Here is a 16,767-nt window from a genome sequence, read left to right as displayed (position 1 = left end):
TTACTCTGGGAAATCACTTACTCTGTTCCGTGTTCCTTGTGTGTCTCCCTCCCCAGCTAGGATGAAAGCTGCGTGAGGCAGTCTTGGTTGGTTCCATTCTCTGATGCACCCACAAGCAAGTACCAGCGGTCGTCAATATTTGTTGAACTGAATTTGTACTTCTATATATTGAATTGAATTTGTTGAACTGAATTTGTATTTCCATATACTACATCTTAGAATCAGTATTATTTCCCCTTCTTCTGCCTCCCCACTCCCCCCTCCACCCCCTCTACACCCCTTCCACCCCCTACCCCCCCCTCAAACCGTTGTTTCTCAGTCTAGTTGTGTAGGACACAGCTCCCTGGCCCACGCTGGTATTAGGAGCCTTGCGCTCCCCCGGCTGAGGCAGTCGGTCGCCGGTCGCTGGTCTTCGGTGGGTCGCTCACAGCAGCTCTCGCCGGCTGCCAGCCACTCACGCTGGCCACCGGCTGCTCATGGCAGCACACAGTAACCCACAGCAGCACACAGCAGCCCACGGCAGCTTATGCCAACCTCTGGCTGCTCATGGCAGCACACAGTAACCCACAGCAGCACACAGCAGCCCGCGGCAGCTTATGCCAACCTCCGGCTGCTCACGGCAAACCAGCTCCAGGGAGAGATGTTGTTCACAATCTCAGCTGTAGAGGGCGCAGCTCACTGGCCCGCTACGCAGAGATCCTTTATGTGGGAATCGAACTGGCCACCTCGGGGTTAGGAGCATGGCACTCCAACCACCTGAGCCACCGGGCACGCCCCAGAATCAGTACTTTAAGTTCCACAAAACCTTGGTTGGGATTTGGATGGAAATTTCTTTGGTTCTATAAATCAATTTGGAAAGAATTAATGAATTTGGCCAGAATCTGTAGTCTCCCAACCCATGAACATGGTACTTCCACTTACTAGACCTTCTTCAATATCTCTGATAATGTTTTCTTTTCCTCATGGAGATCTTAAGCAGCATTCCTAGATTCTTGATGCTGTTATGCACAATGTCTGTTTATGAAACCTTGCACACAGATTTTACTTTTCCAACATTGTTGCTAACATATAGAAATAAAATTGAATCTTGCACATAGATTTTGAATCTAACAATTTTGCTCAAGTCCCTGTTCATTATCATAATTTCTCTGTAGCTCCTTTAGACCCTCTCCCACACAAAGCCATGTCATCTGTGAATAAAGCCAATTTTGTTCCTTTACAAACTTTACCCGACTCACTGTGCCACCGTCTGCCACATCCAGGCTGACATTGAATAGAAACGGTGCCAATGGGCAGCTTTGTCCCCTTGCCAGTCTCAGAGGAAAAGCTTTCAACATTTTCCCATTAACTAGGATTACCGCTCCAGGTTTTTGGGTAGATAGCTTTTATCAGATCGACAGTGTTCCCTTCTCTTCCTAAACAGCTGAGATGCTGTCTTGAGAATAGAAACTGAATGCTACTGTGCCCACCGAGAGGACCACGTGCATTGTATCTCCTAACATGTTAACGTGTGAAGGACCTTGGGTGCCCGAGGGCAATTGTGGGCTGAGGCAGAGGAGCAGTTTACTCCCAGGAAAGGAGGGAGCCTGAGGAATAAACACCCACCTCGCCCTCCTCCCGCTGCCCCCCTGCTGCTCTTTCCTCGCTCTGCATTTTCTGAGGTGCTGCATTTTTCTACTTGGCCTCCATTCATCATGAACCCAAAGGCAGGGCCGGTGCTGTTCACATCCCCTCCGAGATCCACAGCCCACAGTCTGAGCCTCCTCAGCCAACGCTCACACAGCAAGCTGGCATCTCTCAAGCGAATCCCATGCCAGGGCCAGGTGCCAGCCAATGAGGGACGGCGCTGTGCCCCAGAGCATGCTGGCATCGTTCAAACCAGCCAATCCTAAGTGGTCCCCCCAACCCCCTGCATTTCCTTTGGCATCGTGGCCTGATGGGGCAGGGTGAGGACGCACATGTAGCGTGAACACGTCCCGTGGTGCCCAGCACGATGACGATGTGGGTGGCAGAGGGGAGCAAGACAGGAAACCTACAGAGTCGGAGCCCTCTATGGGCCACCCCCCAGGCCTCAGGTGTGTACAGTTGTAAGCAGAGGGTACCACTCTCACCGACGTCCGGGCAGAATGGAAGCGCTGCCCCCTATGCACTGCACGCAATGATAAATATGTGCCAGCATTGTTCCTTTTTTGAAAATGGGAATCTTATGAAATAGAATTGATCAGATCTCTTGCTGTTTAGGGCACAAGAAACTTTGGCTGGGTGGCAGACAGTACACGCGTTGGCCGGGGAGCCACACTGTTCGTCTTCTAACGATAAATAAGAAAGAAGAAATTTCAGTCAACCGTGCTGGAAGAAAGACAGCTCTATTGCTGTTCTCTCTCTCAAACATGATATAAAATTGTCATGCACGGAGATGACTAAAAAGCGTGTGGCCAAAAAATGCAGGAGAAAATATTATGGGGATGGATCAAAGTGTGGAAAAACAACAGAATATTTTTGTGTTGTTTTTCCACATTTTGTATGTTTGTGGTATTTGTCAAGATTTTTAAAATGTGTAATTTGTCTTCATTTGTTCTCACTCACAGTAAGTGTTCACTTTCATAGCAATCCGTTTCTCTATGTTTGTATTCTCTTCTTTAGAGAAAGCCAACACCGGCACAAGCTTTGGGTCCCAGGGGACCTGGCGCCAACTTGCCCGCTGCCCTGTCCCTGCCTCTTGCCCGCTGGGATGTGTTGGTGGTGGTGCTATGTCAAGGGTGGAAGGCGGCCGGAAGGAGTCTGGGGAGTGGGTGAGCTCATCTGGACGGGGACATCGGCACTGCCAGGTGGCTGACAGAATCTTCTAGAATCCTGTCTGAAGGCGGCCCCCTTCAGTGCTCAGAGTAGCACCTGGCACAGAGTGGTCCCTCAACCAATGGGACCCCTGCCCATTACCACAAAATGTGTTGCTGGTGCTCACGCCCAGTGGTTCCTTCATTCATTCAGGGCACGTCGGCTGGGCCCTTACCAAGTGTCGAGCCCCATGCTGAGTGGGGAGATATGAAGAACCGAGCTAGACCGGGCTGATTTTGAGGTGCCTCAGTGGTGGGGAGGAGTCAGACATGGTGAGAAGCACAGTCTGAACCCCTGATCATTGGTTCTCAACTAAGGGCAGTTTTGCCCACAGGGGACAGTTGGCCATGCCCAGACATAAGTTGGTTGTCACAATTGGGTGCGGGGAATGCTGCCAGCATCTAAGGGGTGGGGGACAGGGATGCTGCTAAGCTTCCTCCAGTGCCCAGGACAGCTCCCCACAAAGAACTAGCCAGCCCCCAGCAGCAGTGTGGGGTGGGAACCCTGAGTTGAGCAGAGACACTGGTGGCACCGGGCGTGTGAGGCCTGCAGGAACGGTACCACCCACACATGTGGCTGGGCTGTCGGGGCAGTTAGGACTCCATGCGGGGGTCACTGCGGTGTCAGGCAGACTTCTTGGTCCCATTTCACACCATGAGGGACTGTGTCCTGCGAGAGCTGTGTCCACCTGGGTGGCCCGGCCAGCACCACAGCTCAGGGTGTGAATCCCACTTACGTTGCCAAAGAATACTTCCCGTGTGCAGAGAAACCCTGCCTTCCCAAATCACACCTTATTTTGTCCTCCCAGCACTTCCATGAGTTCAGAAGGAAAGGTGCTTGCCCCACCCCTCATTTTACAGAAAATGGGCCACCAGGATAAAGCCGGAACCTCAGCAGGATAAAGCCGGAACCTCAGCCCCAGGTCCCGTGCTTTCTCGTTAACTCGAGAGCACGGCCTCCAGCCACCTCCCTGGGCCCCGACCCTTCTGCATCTCAGACCCTAGGGCCCATGTGAGATCTCTGGAGTCTGCAGACGTCCTGAGCTGTCCAGCAAGACTCAGATTCAAGACGCGTTGACAAAAGCAGAGCCGCCTGGGTCTCCAAGAAAAAATTACTGGCTAATTGGAAAAGGACATCACCCTAAACAGGCCTGGGGCCTCTTTACATTATTGACTGAAACCGCCAGGCTCCTGCTGTGTGGGGGAGCAGGATTTGGGGTAAGCAGTGGTCACCCGGTACCCACCCACACCACCTTGGGCTCACAGCACACTCGAGGCTGGCGTCATCGGCTCCACTGTGTGCATAAAGGAGCTACAGATCAGGAAGGTCCACTGCCCCCTGGGACCGCACGGCCAGCCAAAGGCAGGGCTGAGATAGGGCCCCCACCTCGGTCTCTAAATCAGTGTTCTGTGGCCAGCCAGGCTGCCTCTCACGGCGGCTGCCCCAGTGGGGTTTGCGTGGGCCTGTCCTGCTGGCCTGGGTGCTTCTTGGGTGCAGTGTTGGGTGTTTGTGAGAAGGACCAGGGTCAAGGGCTCAGCTCCCTACAACTCTGCTCCTGGCTGTGCAACCTGGATCAGGACTCAACCTCTCTGAGCCTAACCTTGCTCACCTGTAAAGGGGACTGTGATCTATTCAAGTCCACGCCTGTGCGTGGTGAGTGCTCAGGGGCCCTGCGGCGTGGAGTGGGTCTGGGAGGGACTGTGGGCCCCAGCCAGAATCTCTCCACATCTAGAGATAGGAGCTCACAGCCCCCAGGCAGGGCAGAGGTCACAGGGCAAGGCAGGGGTCACAGGATCCTTCCTGAGGTGGGGAGGGACCCAGTCTCACCCTCCTCTGCCCTTCCAGTGTCCCGTGAGTCAGAACCAGCCTAGGATGGGCCAGCGGGAAGTGGTTTAGGGCAAGTTGGGGCTGCAGTGCATGCCTCCCTGCTGTGGGGACAGCTGGCACCTGCCTCGAGTGTCATCTGAAACACTTGGATCCTGGGTTCTCTTCCTGAGCATCCGGCAGACTTTCCCCCACCGCCCTCGCAGTGGAGGGGAGCAGTGGCTGATTCTGGAATGCGGTGCCTGGGGGCCAGAGAAGGTGGGTGTCTGAAATAATGGTACACGCGTTCTTTCTGTAGAGGGCAGTTTTCCTTCCAACTGTTACTATGAACGTTTGCAAACTAAAATTCAAAGCTGAGGTCTATAGTGAGAGCCAGTGGTGTTCAGTGTCGTGTGGTAGCTTTGGATCAGGCATGGTGGGGTCCAAGCACCGTGGAAAGTGACAAACACTACAAATCAGGCCTTTTCCTGGGGAGCCCGCTATGAACACTCCCCAGGACACAGAGCTCTGGGTACCACCCTGCACCCTACCATGAAGTGGTTTTGGGGTGGGGGCCATGCTCTGAGGATGGAGAGGAGCAGTTGGCAGGAGTCTGGGACCCTGAGGACACTGTGGAACTGCCATGCCACCCTGGATGGGTCACCTCCAGACGTGTTCATTTATGAGAGAAACAAGCTGCTATCTTGTTTATGCCTCTTTGGGTGGGATTTCTGTGCTGTGTGCAGCCAAACCAAAGTGTAATGGGCATATTATTCCTAATATTCATCATAGCTTTGACTGCTCTTCTACCGAGAGGCAAACTGAGGCTCAGAGATGTGAAGGCACTTGCTCAATGTCACACAGCTGCAAGTGGCAGGCAAGCCAGATCTGTGCGGTTCAGACCCTGCCTGGTGCTACTCACACACTGGGGCCTGGAGCCACATGGCTTTCTCCCTGAGTCACAGTGGCCAGTCTGTCCATAACAAACCACTCCAAGCTCCCAAAGGCCGGCTGGAAGAGCCACGTGGCTCGGGGACAGGGCACCCACTTGAGAGTCACTCTCCCCCACGTCCGCCGATGACGAGCATGGCCGGGGCTCCTGGAGAAGGCCTGGCTCCAGATTTGGGCCAGGATGAGCCCAGAGAGCTCAGAAGCCCTCAGAGAGGAAGGGGAACGCGTCAGGAGAGACAAGGGCCGGTGTCAGGGGCTCCCAGCGGCCACGTTTGGGAAATATGATGGTGAATCTCAGATGAAAATAGCCATGAGTCCACAGAGATACTAAAAAGAAGGGAGGACTTCTTTACAGGACGGTGCCAGCTGAGAAATGCTGGCACAATCCCTCGCCACCTGCCGTCCCCATGGCTGCGTCTGCACTGAGAAGTGGGGACATGACACATTACTGCACCATCTGTTTTCCAGGTGAGAAAATGAGGTGACAAATAGCAGCATGTTTATTGTCACAACGTGGCCTTCCTAATCCCATGCAAACTTGACCCACTGAGTTCAAACACTTGGTGAAGGAGGGCGTCCATGCCTTGCTCTCCCCTTTGCTTACTCGGTTCATGCTGCCATTCATTCATTCATTCATTCATTCACTCATTCACTTCTTCACTCATTCACTTATTCACTCCATAACCCCTGCAGAGCCCCTCCTTGGTGGCAGCCTCTGCTGGCCTTGGAGGCACCATGGTGGGAGAGCGAGCTTCACCCCAAGTCCAGTGGGGGACAGCTGTGGACAGGACATGGTGTGGGCTGCAGGGTGGTGACTGAGTGTGGGGGCGTCACAGGGGACTGACTTCCGGTCTCAGCAATGCCCACAGGAGGCACGAGAGCCCGTTTATCTAACCTCATGCCAGGCCCACAGGGTTAATGTGCTCTTGGTCCCGAGGCCCAGCCCAGGGCACAGGGGGAGGCTCCATCCGATGACTCATTCCTCCATCTCTGCAGCACACCCTGACTATTCTTGATTTATAGCCTAAAGGGCAGATGGAGGTGCCAAAGTGCATAGATGGGTGTCTCGAGCCACCTCTTGGGTCTCTCTGTCCCTCCAGCAAGGCCAGAGCAGGCACCTTCAGAACAGCTCTGGGCTGCAAGGAAGCGTGCAGCTGTCCCATGACACGCTTGCAGGACGCCAGACTGCCCAGCCTGCAACCAGCAGCCCCTTGGTCCCCAGAGCACTCCTCTGGGAGCAGGTGGGGGCTGCAGGTCTCCCCGAACAAACGACAGATGGGAATCCTGCGGCCCCAGGGCAGGGTGGGTCCCCAGACAGTGACCCAGAAACATTGCTAGGCCTTTTCCCACCTGGTGAAAAGAAGAGGCCCCAGCTGTCTGTAGTCTAGAGGCAGACGTGTGGGACACTGTCCCCGTCCTGCTCCGGGCACCGAGAGGCTGACCCAGGTGCACAGCGTCCAGTAACCACTGCTTCCCTGGCCCTTCGACCCAGAGGTCATGATGGAGCCCTGCCCTGTGGTCTCCCCAGAGCGGCCTGCTCCCTCACTGGTGTCCTTATTGAAAGCTGTGCTGTGCCAAGTCCACTGTGCAGGTGAAGGCCATGCCAGCTCACCTACAGAGGCCACCGAGACCCCAGTGAGCCTAGAGGGATTCTGCTGCGATGGCTGGGTGGCGGCTAGAGCAGGTACCCCAGAGCAGCCCCTGGACCTCCAGGACACTGCTTCGGGCTGCATACACAATAGGGGGCTCCTAACAGGGACACCCCTCTTCCCCTTCATTGAGATGGAGTCACGGAAGATGGGCAGGGGGAGATCGTGGCTGAGAAAAGCTGGGCTGGGGGACTTGGCTTTGATGAAAGGGCCCCCACATCACCCCTAGTTCTGCTCAATCACCAGTCACTGCAGAGCTCTGCTCAGTTGTGCACATGGTAGGGAGCAGGCCTCTCGAGGCTGTCAGATCTGAAAGGGGGGCTGCCAGGTACTCAGCTGCCCCCTGCCTAAACTCATGGGCAGAGAGACAGAGTGAGAAGCAGAGGCCTAGGGAGAAGAGGCCCCCGACTGGCAGCTCGTGGGTGGCAGCCCGGAACTCAGGCAGTGAGAAGGAGCTGCCAGGCCTGGCTGGTCCATCCTCCCCCAGTAGCCACCCTGAGGCTCACGCAGGACCCTACCTACTCAGAATGTGACCTGTGAGCTCAGGCTCAGGCCAGGCTCTCTCAGGCCACTCAGGCCTTTCCTGGCTGGACCCCACAGCCCTTTGCAAGTGCTGTTCCCTCTGCCTGCAATGCTTTTCCCCAGTTTCTTGCTTGATCGGAACCTCCACCAGGCTGCCCTCCCTGACTACCACAGCTAAGCGTGCCTTATCCCTTGATAAGACAGTGGCTGCTTAACTCTCTGACACCCAGTCAGAAAGGTCCAGAATCCTGGAATCCTGTGAGAGCATTGGATTCATAGAAACTCAGAGCTGGGAGGGAAGTTATAGACCTTGTTGTCCCCTGGACTCTCCAAACTGCCTGCCAGGTGGTTCTGTGGCTTTAACTTGTACATTGCCAGGGATGGGGAGCTCACCACCTCATGGGACAGTGGGTCCCAATAGCCAACCACTCTGTCGGGAGCCCGTTTCCCTGTGGCTCCCCCAGTTCCTCCCTAAACCCTGCCCCAAGTGCTCGCTGGTCCCACCCAACAGTCTGCCCTTGCCTGACTGTTATCATTACCCCACTCCCTTTTGTGTCCCCTGGGTCCCCCACTCCCCTGAGACAGGACCCTGTGCCAGCCAGACTGCCTCGAGGGGTCCACATCAGTCTATTTGTGGCACAAAACATTAGCTGGCTCTTGGGAAATGTCAGGGGAGAAGTCAGAGCTGCCCAGGGGCGAGAGCCAGTGATGCTCTGTCACTTTATGAGCCTCTTTCCTTAATCAGCTGAGGAGAAAAACAAGTAGTGAAGGGTTTTCCATGGCAACGACCAGTGGGCAGTGTTCTCCCTGTCTGGGCTTGTCCCAAGGTGGCAGGTCAGGCCAGAGCCCGCTGACCCTGGCCCCAACTGTCAAGGGCTATGTCCTGGGCCATGACCCGAGCCTGGGTGAAAGGCCTCGAGCGCGCAAATAATCAAGTCCATCTGCTCCATCACACTCATGGGGCCGATGGAAAAACTGAGCCCAGAGAAGGGCTGATGCTCATTCCAAGTCAGAAAGCAGGTTTGTGGAAGAGCTGAGTCCAGGGCCTCTGAGCTCAGGGAGACTGTCTGCTAACCAGGAACTTCTTTAGTCCCTGCTTCACCATACGCCCCCCCACCCATCCAGCCATGTAGCCATGTAACCAGCCATCCATCCATCCACCATCCAGTCATCCATCCATCCATCCATCCATCCATCCATCCATCCATCCATCCATCATCCATCCATTCATCCATCATCCATACATCCATCCATCATCCATCCACCATCCAGTCATCCATCCATCCATCATCCATCCACCCATCCATCCATCATCCATCATCCACCCATCTATCATCCATCTATCATTCATCCATCCATCCATCCATCCATCCATCCATCCATCCATCCATCATCTATCTATCCATCATCCATCCATCCGTCCATCCACCATCCATCCATCCATCTAACCATCCACCATCCATCCATCTATCCATCATCCATCCATCCATCATCCATCCACCATCCAGTCATCCATCCATCCATCCATCCATCCATCCATCCATCCACCCACCCATGCATCTATCATCCATCCATCATCCATCCATCCATCCGTCATCCATCCACCATCCAGTCATCCATCCATCCATCCATCCATCCATCCACCCACCCATGCATTTATCATCCATCCATCAATTCATCCATCATCCATCCATCCATCCATCTAACCATCCACCATCCATCCATCCATCCATCCATCCATCTAACCATCCACCATCCATCTATCCATCCATCCATCCATCCATCCATCCATCTATCCATCCATCCATCTATCCATCTTCCATCCATCCATCCATCCATCATCCATCCACCATCCAGTCATCCATCCATCCATCCATCCATCCATCCATCCATCCATCCATCCACCCATGCATCTATCATCCATCCATCATCCATCCATCCATCAATTCATCCATCATCCATCCATCCATCATTCATCCATCCATCCATCCATCCATCCATCCATCCATCCATCTATCATCCATCCATCCATCCATCCATCCATCCAACATCTAGTCATCCATCCATCCATCCACCCATCCACCATCCAGTCATCCATCCGTCCATCCATCCGTCCATCCATCCGTCCATCATCCATCCATCCATCCATCCATCCATCCATCCATCCATCCATCATCCATCCATTCATCCATCATCCATCCATCCATCCTTTCATCCACTCATCCAGCATTGAGCCTTATTCATTCATCCACCCACACACAAACCGAAATGTCTCATCTCATATATCCCAATAGTCAAGTGCACACCCAGGTATCCACGGGTCCATTGCCTCACCCACCCATCTCTTTGTCTACCCACCTACGCCGTAACACACCACACCTCCATCCCCTCAGCACCTGTCTATCCATCTGCATATCTATTGGCCTGTCTTCCAGCCATATTCTGTGTACCCATTACCCATCCCCGCACTCACCCATGCAGTATCCTTCTACACTCTCACCCACATACCCAATCACCCACCCATCTACTTGCCTTCCTACCCACTTAACACACACTCATAAAATGATCCACCCATGTATACCCCTACTCATACATCCACCCACCAACCATCTACTCACCAGACTGTGGTCCGCCCACTCATCCACCCACCCATCCATTGATCTGAACACCCCACATCACTGGTATGTGTCCGGTTGGCTGGGCTATAGTGCATTCTAGGCATTTTACATCCTTGCCAGCACTTGTTATTATCCTGTTTTGAACTTTCGCCAACCTGGTAGGTGCGACGTCTATCTTGTTGTGGCTTTCATTTGCATTTCCACAGTTATGGATGATGGTGAGCATCTGGGCTTCCTCTTTTGTGAAGAGCCCATCTGCTTGTGTGCTGTCAGCTCTGACTATTCCATGCTGTTGGGTGCTTGCCTGCAGAAGCCCTGCCCTCTCTTATTTTTTTCGGGTCTACACTCCTGAGTTCTGAGAAACAAGATGTAGATCTCAGAATTGTGTGAACATTGTTTACTGATTTAAGGCTGTAAGTGGGGGCCAGAAGGATCCCCTATAGATGGTATAGCATTAAAGGAGGTTTTTGGTTGCACACAACAGAAATGCAACCTAAGTGAATCTATTGGCTTTTACAACAGAAAGTGGCAGTGGCAGCTTCAGGTGAGGCATGCTCCAGTAGTTCCAGGATGTCACTGAGGATCCTGTCCTGCTTCTGAAGGTTTAGCTTGTCCTAGGTCTGGTTTCCCTTATGTTCTCGAGCTGTTTGCCAACACCTCCTGAGGCTATGGTGTCTTCATCCACACCCACTCCAAAATGACCGGGCTGACAGATCACGTGGGCAATCACGTATTCAGAGGATAGAATGTTCAGTTGGGGAAAGTCAGCTTCTCGCAAACCACAAGGACCCCCCAAATGGAAATCAGAGCAGATGGGCAGGGGAAGCAGGTGCTGGGACTCGATCAACAAACACCTACCGTGGCCGTCATGGCCTGGAGTGCTCAGTGAGTGCCATGTTGGCCACCGTGCAGACCTTCGTGTTGACTCCTGGGTGTATGCCTGCACACCAGATGGCCGAGCCTCCTGGAAATCTGATCTGCGGATTGCTGCAGGATATTTTTCTTAATTATGAAAATTTTCATAATGGAAGAGTAATATAGAAGAAGAACATAACAAACACCTGCACCCCTCCCACCTAGCTTCAGCAATTAGGAACGTATTGGCATATACGGTCTTTCTCCCCTTCCCTCCTCTAATTTTTTGCTGAGCATTTCAGTATAAGTTGCAGGTATGTTGACGCTTTATCCCTAATCTTTCCACTTGCATGTGTCAAAAATAGGGACATTTCCTACAGAACCACAGTGCCATTATCACACTTAAGAAAATTAACAATCAATTCTCAAATATCATCTAATATCCTGCCCAGATTAAAAGTGTCCAAAATGTCCCTTCTTTTGTAGTTGTTAATCTGAACCAAGATCTAACCACGTTTCATATACTGTCTCACTTGTTTGTCTCTTTAGAATCTTTTAATCTAGAGGGAACTCTTTTAACCTAGAGTTCCCTCTAGATTAAAAGTTTTAGATTAAAAATGTGGTTCGTCTACACTTTTCTTCATGATGGTGACTTTTGAAGGGCTAGGTCAGTTGTTTTACATAACGCCCACATCCTGCATTGGTCCATTTCCTCCTGGTATCGTTTAACTTGTGCCAATGTCCCGTCTTTTCTGTAAATTAGAAGTGAGGCGTGGGTCCTTTGTAAATGAAGGATTCCCTTTGATTTCTGTGAGTGGAGCCGTGTGCTTTATGCTGCTATGCTTTGTTCTGCTATGTGTCAGGAGGCACATACCATGAGGCTCTTAGTTACCTTTGTGTTTTGTCTCTTTCTCCCTCTTTTCCTGCCTCCTTTGGTTTGACAGAGCATTTTAAAATCATTTCATTTTCTCTCCTCTACTGACGTCATTATACGTGTTTTAAAAGCTTTTTAGAGGTTTTCCTAAGCTCCAAGTTCAGGGTGCCAGCATGGTTGGCGGAGGGCCCTGTTCCTGGCTCATAGACTGCAGACTTCACACTGTGTTCTCACATGGAGAAAGGGGTGCGGGAGCTCTCTGGGGTCTCTGTTATAAAAGCACCAATCCCATAGGGGCTCCACCCTTGTGACCTCATCACTTTCCAAAGGACCCACCTCCTAACACCATCGTCTGTGGGGGTTAAGTTCAACATATGAATTTTGGAGGGACACAAAAATTCAAATCATACCTCACTATTTCTGATGAGAAACTAGTAATAGTTCTTATTTTTCTCCTATATGGAATATTTTTGTTTTCTTCTGGCTACTTTTAAGATTTTATTTCTGTCTCTGGTTTTTGGCATTAGATTATAAAGTGCCTTGGTTGTGGTGGTGGTGGTGTGTGTCTGCTTAGGGTTTGTTAAAATTATTGGATCTGTGGGCTGATATTTAAAAAAAATTTGGCCATTATTTCTTCAAGTCCATATTTTCCCCTGCTACAATCTTTCTCTCTTTGTTTCTCAGGACTCCAATAATGGACTTAATACATAAAATCACTTGTGTTAGACCACTTGGTATTGCCTCACTTGGCCTCTGGTTTTCAACCTTTTTCCCCCCTCCCTTCAGATGGGATGAGTCTGTGACCCCTTCAGGTTCACTGACTCTCTTCTGTAGTCTCCACTGTTTAAAGCTCAGCCAGTGACATTGTCGTTCCAGACATCGTGCTCTTCAGTGGTAGACTTTCCATATTGTTCTTTTCACAACATTCCATTTCTCTGAGACTCTCCGTCTGCTCACTCATTGTGGCCATCTGCTCGTCTAAGTCCTTGAACATGTCTGTGGTAGCTGCTCCGTGGTGCTTGTCTGCTGGCTTCAGCTTCTCTGGGTATGTTTCTATTGACTGTTGTACCTCCTGGTTGTAACGTCACGTTTTCCTGATTCTTCACATCTCATCTTTTTATGTAGCCTTGGTGTTACAGACACAGCTTGGTTGCATCCGGACTGTTGACTTGTGTCCTGACCTGCAGTTACTTACTGGTGAGTCAGCGTGCTCCTTTTAAGCTTTATTGGGGTGGATTTGGTGTAGCACTCACTCCAGGTCTGGGACATCTGCTCTTAATGCCTGGCCTTTCTGGCAGAATCCCAGGGTACTTGGCAAGGCCTTCCACCTAGACAGCTGGGACACCTCCAGACTGTCCCCTCAACTCCCAGTACCCCAGGAGTTAGACTCCATCAGGCCTCAGTACACCTTGCCCTGCACGTGGACATATTGGTATTTAGAAGAAGACTATGGGGCACGCCATGCACATTTCTAAACCTGCTCTCTGATCCTCTAACTCCACAGATTCCAGCTGCCTAGGTTGCCCAAACTCTGACGTCACTCAGTGAGACCACCATGCCGTCTTGGGCTCTACCTCCCTGTACTGTGGTCCACCAAGTGTCTCCAGGCAGAAAGCGGGGGAACGTGGGGCTCACCTGGCATCCTTCTCAGTGCACAGTCTGCACACAGCCACCCCCTCTGTTCTGTCCAGTCTTACAGTCCTGTGTGATAGGAGGACTTGTCTGGTTCCAGCCTCTTTTTCATGGCAGAAACAGGTCAAACACTGATTGTCCTTTATTGGAAGGTGGCATTCCCTGTTCTCTACCTCACTTTCCCATGAACACTACGTCCCGGAGAGCTCTGCTGAGCCCTGAGCGGTCGTCTGCTCCTCTCCATGACCTCCTACGACCCCATTGTGGAGAGGGACCTCGGTCATACAGCCAGGCGCTGTGGCAGGATGGCTGAGCTGGCCCTGCTGTTTGACATGACTGGTAACGCCACAGTGGGTATCCTGTGCCTAGTTATGTCACATTGTAGAGCTGGATCTCAGGGTAGACCTGAGATCGCTGGGTCAAAGGTAATTGCATCTGTGCTTTTGTCCTGTGTCACTAAATGTCCCTCCAGCCCTGTACAATTTTGTTCCCCCACCAGGAGGGGTGAGGGTGCCTGTCTGTCCACATATCTGCCAGGAACATACCTGCCAGGAGGGAGAACAGCCAGGCTCTGGGACAGCAACTCTCTGATTGGGAAGACGTGGGCTGTCTGGGTGGTTTGATTTGCATTTCTCTTATGTGAGGTTCTGCCCATTTTCATATGTCTGAGGGTCGTTGGCCTTTCTCTGGGAACTCTCTGTTCATGTCATTTGTCCACTCCTGTTTTGTTTTGTTGTTTTAATTTTTTATTGGGGAATATTGGGGAACAGTGTGTTTCTCCAGGGCCCATCAGCTCCAAGTCGTTGTCCTTCAACCTGGTTGTGGAGGGCGCAGCTCAGCTCCAAGTCCAGTCACCGTTTTCAATCTTTAGTTGCAGGGGGCGCAGCCCGCTATCCTATGAGGGAATTGAACCCACAACCCTGTTGTTCAGAGCTCGCGCTCTAACCAACTGAGCCATCTGGCTGCACCTGTCCACTCCTGTTTTTGTTCTATCGGGTTTGGGTCTTTTATTTTGTTCCTGTTTTGTTGCTGTTGTTGTTGTTGTTGTTGTTTGTTTTGTTTCGTTTTATATTAGGGAGAACAGCCCTCTGACTGTGATATAAATTGTAAATATTTTCTCCATGATTACTCTGGCTTTGTGTGTTTTGAGTTCATGTTTTGCATTTTCCCATGTAGTTTATATGTATATATACACAACTTATATATCATATTATCAGTATCTGCCTTTTATTTCTTAGGCTTTTGAGTCACAGTTAGAAAGGCTTTTCCCAGTTAGATTATAGGGGAATTCACGCACACTTTCCTCAGGCAACTCTGTAGTTCTGCTTTTTACACTTTAGTCTCTGTTCCACTTGGAGTTTATTCTGGGGGAATGCCAAAGCCCAGATCCAGTGTTGTCTCTTCCAAATGTTTATCCAGTTGTTCTGACAATGTTGAGCTGTACCTGAGCCCGGGGCCCCTGGAAACACCTAAGGAATCCCCTAGCCTTTGTTCCCGAAAGCAGGTCACTACAGAGAAGGCCCTGCTCCCCGTGACTTAGGTGATGCTCCCAGATGCCCCCTGTTCACCTGGGACAAGGCCAGACACAGACCCAACGTCCTTCTCTTCACCTCAGAAATGACTAGCTGAACCGCTTGTCCCCCCTGATCCATGGGAACAAAATGTGTGTTAAGCAGACTTGGGGCCCATCCACCGAGCCACGTAGTACGCCTGGGACAGGCTGGCCTCGAGAAGCAGCATCTGGTCTACCACCCCACACCCCACCCCTCACCCCCTTTCCCCACTCCCACTTCTTCTAGCCTTGTGTTCTCCTCTCTGTAAACAACAACAAAACAGAACAGAACAAAACAAAAGCCAAAACCCCTTTAAAAAAAAAACCCAAATCCCTCCAATACTCTTTTTGCCTAATTCTTGAGAGGCTTGCAGACCCCACGGTCAGCGTTCTGTCCATTACAATGGCCTTTCCCCCTGCCGTAATGCTTTTGGAGAACGTCTCTCTTCCCAGGTGCAGACTTGAGTTTCACTGGACAGTTCCGACACCATTTACTGAAAGGTCCACCGCATCCCAGTAGCCGGAGGCTCCCCTCTACCCCGTGAGAAATGCCCACGTGTGCTTGGCTGTCCCCCTCTGTTCATAACTCTGCCCACCGCACTGTTTTAACACGGCAACTCCACGGTGTGTTTAAGTGTCAGCTCCTCCACCCCACCTGCCACTCTTCACCAGCGCTTCCTGGCTGCTCTTGTGTGTTTTTCCACATGAACTTTAGAACCATCGTGTCTAGGAAATAAACCGCTGATCTTTTAGGGGGGGTCTTGCAAAATGTACCTACTGACTTTTGGAGAATTGAGACTTTCATCACGTTGAGTCTTTCTACACCAGAATATTTGTCCGAGCCTTTTGTGTTTTTCAGACGTGTTGAAACACCTTCCTGGTGAAGGCCCAGCACGTGCTGTCCCTGCTCAGTTCCTTCCTGTTGTGACTGCAAAGGCGGCTCCTCCTCCACGATCCTCCACAGGCTCCTGAGACACCTGTCCATGGTCCTGACTCATTTCTGTGGGCTACTTTTCTCTCTCTTTCCCACTGAATTCTCTTATGATTTGCTGATTGCTGTTCGGTGATTATCTTGTTGTTTTCCTGGTAACTGCCATGCACCTGAACTTGGAGCTGCTCAGCCTCTTTAACGAGGCAGTGGCAGCAGGGTGGGCCTCAGGGCACAGGACAGACCCTGTGATGTCACCCTGCTGGCCTCACCTCTCACCTCCTGCCCTTCTCCACCCCCTCACCCCAGCAATGGTGAACCACTCTGAGCGCCATCAGCACTGAGCTCTGCTGTGGCCCCCCTGCCACACTGACACGAGCAGCCCCTCTTCCCCGGGTCCCCACCACAGACCCCAGATGTCACAACAGTCATGGGACTGGCTCCTGTGGACCAACCACGTGGGCCGCCCAGCCTCAGCAGGCCCAGCCCCCTGAGCAGGGGCCTTTGCTCCATTGATGCAGAGAAGCTGAGGTCCAGCCAGGCCAAGG

This window comes from Rhinolophus sinicus, chromosome 1, assembly GCF_057876585.1.
Source record: "Rhinolophus sinicus isolate RSI-liver-muscle chromosome 1, RSI-T2T, whole genome shotgun sequence".
NCBI classification, from domain to species: domain Eukaryota; kingdom Metazoa; phylum Chordata; class Mammalia; order Chiroptera; family Rhinolophidae; genus Rhinolophus; species Rhinolophus sinicus.
The sequence above is the reverse complement of the archived record's forward strand: the minus strand, read 5'-3'. Positions refer to the sequence as shown.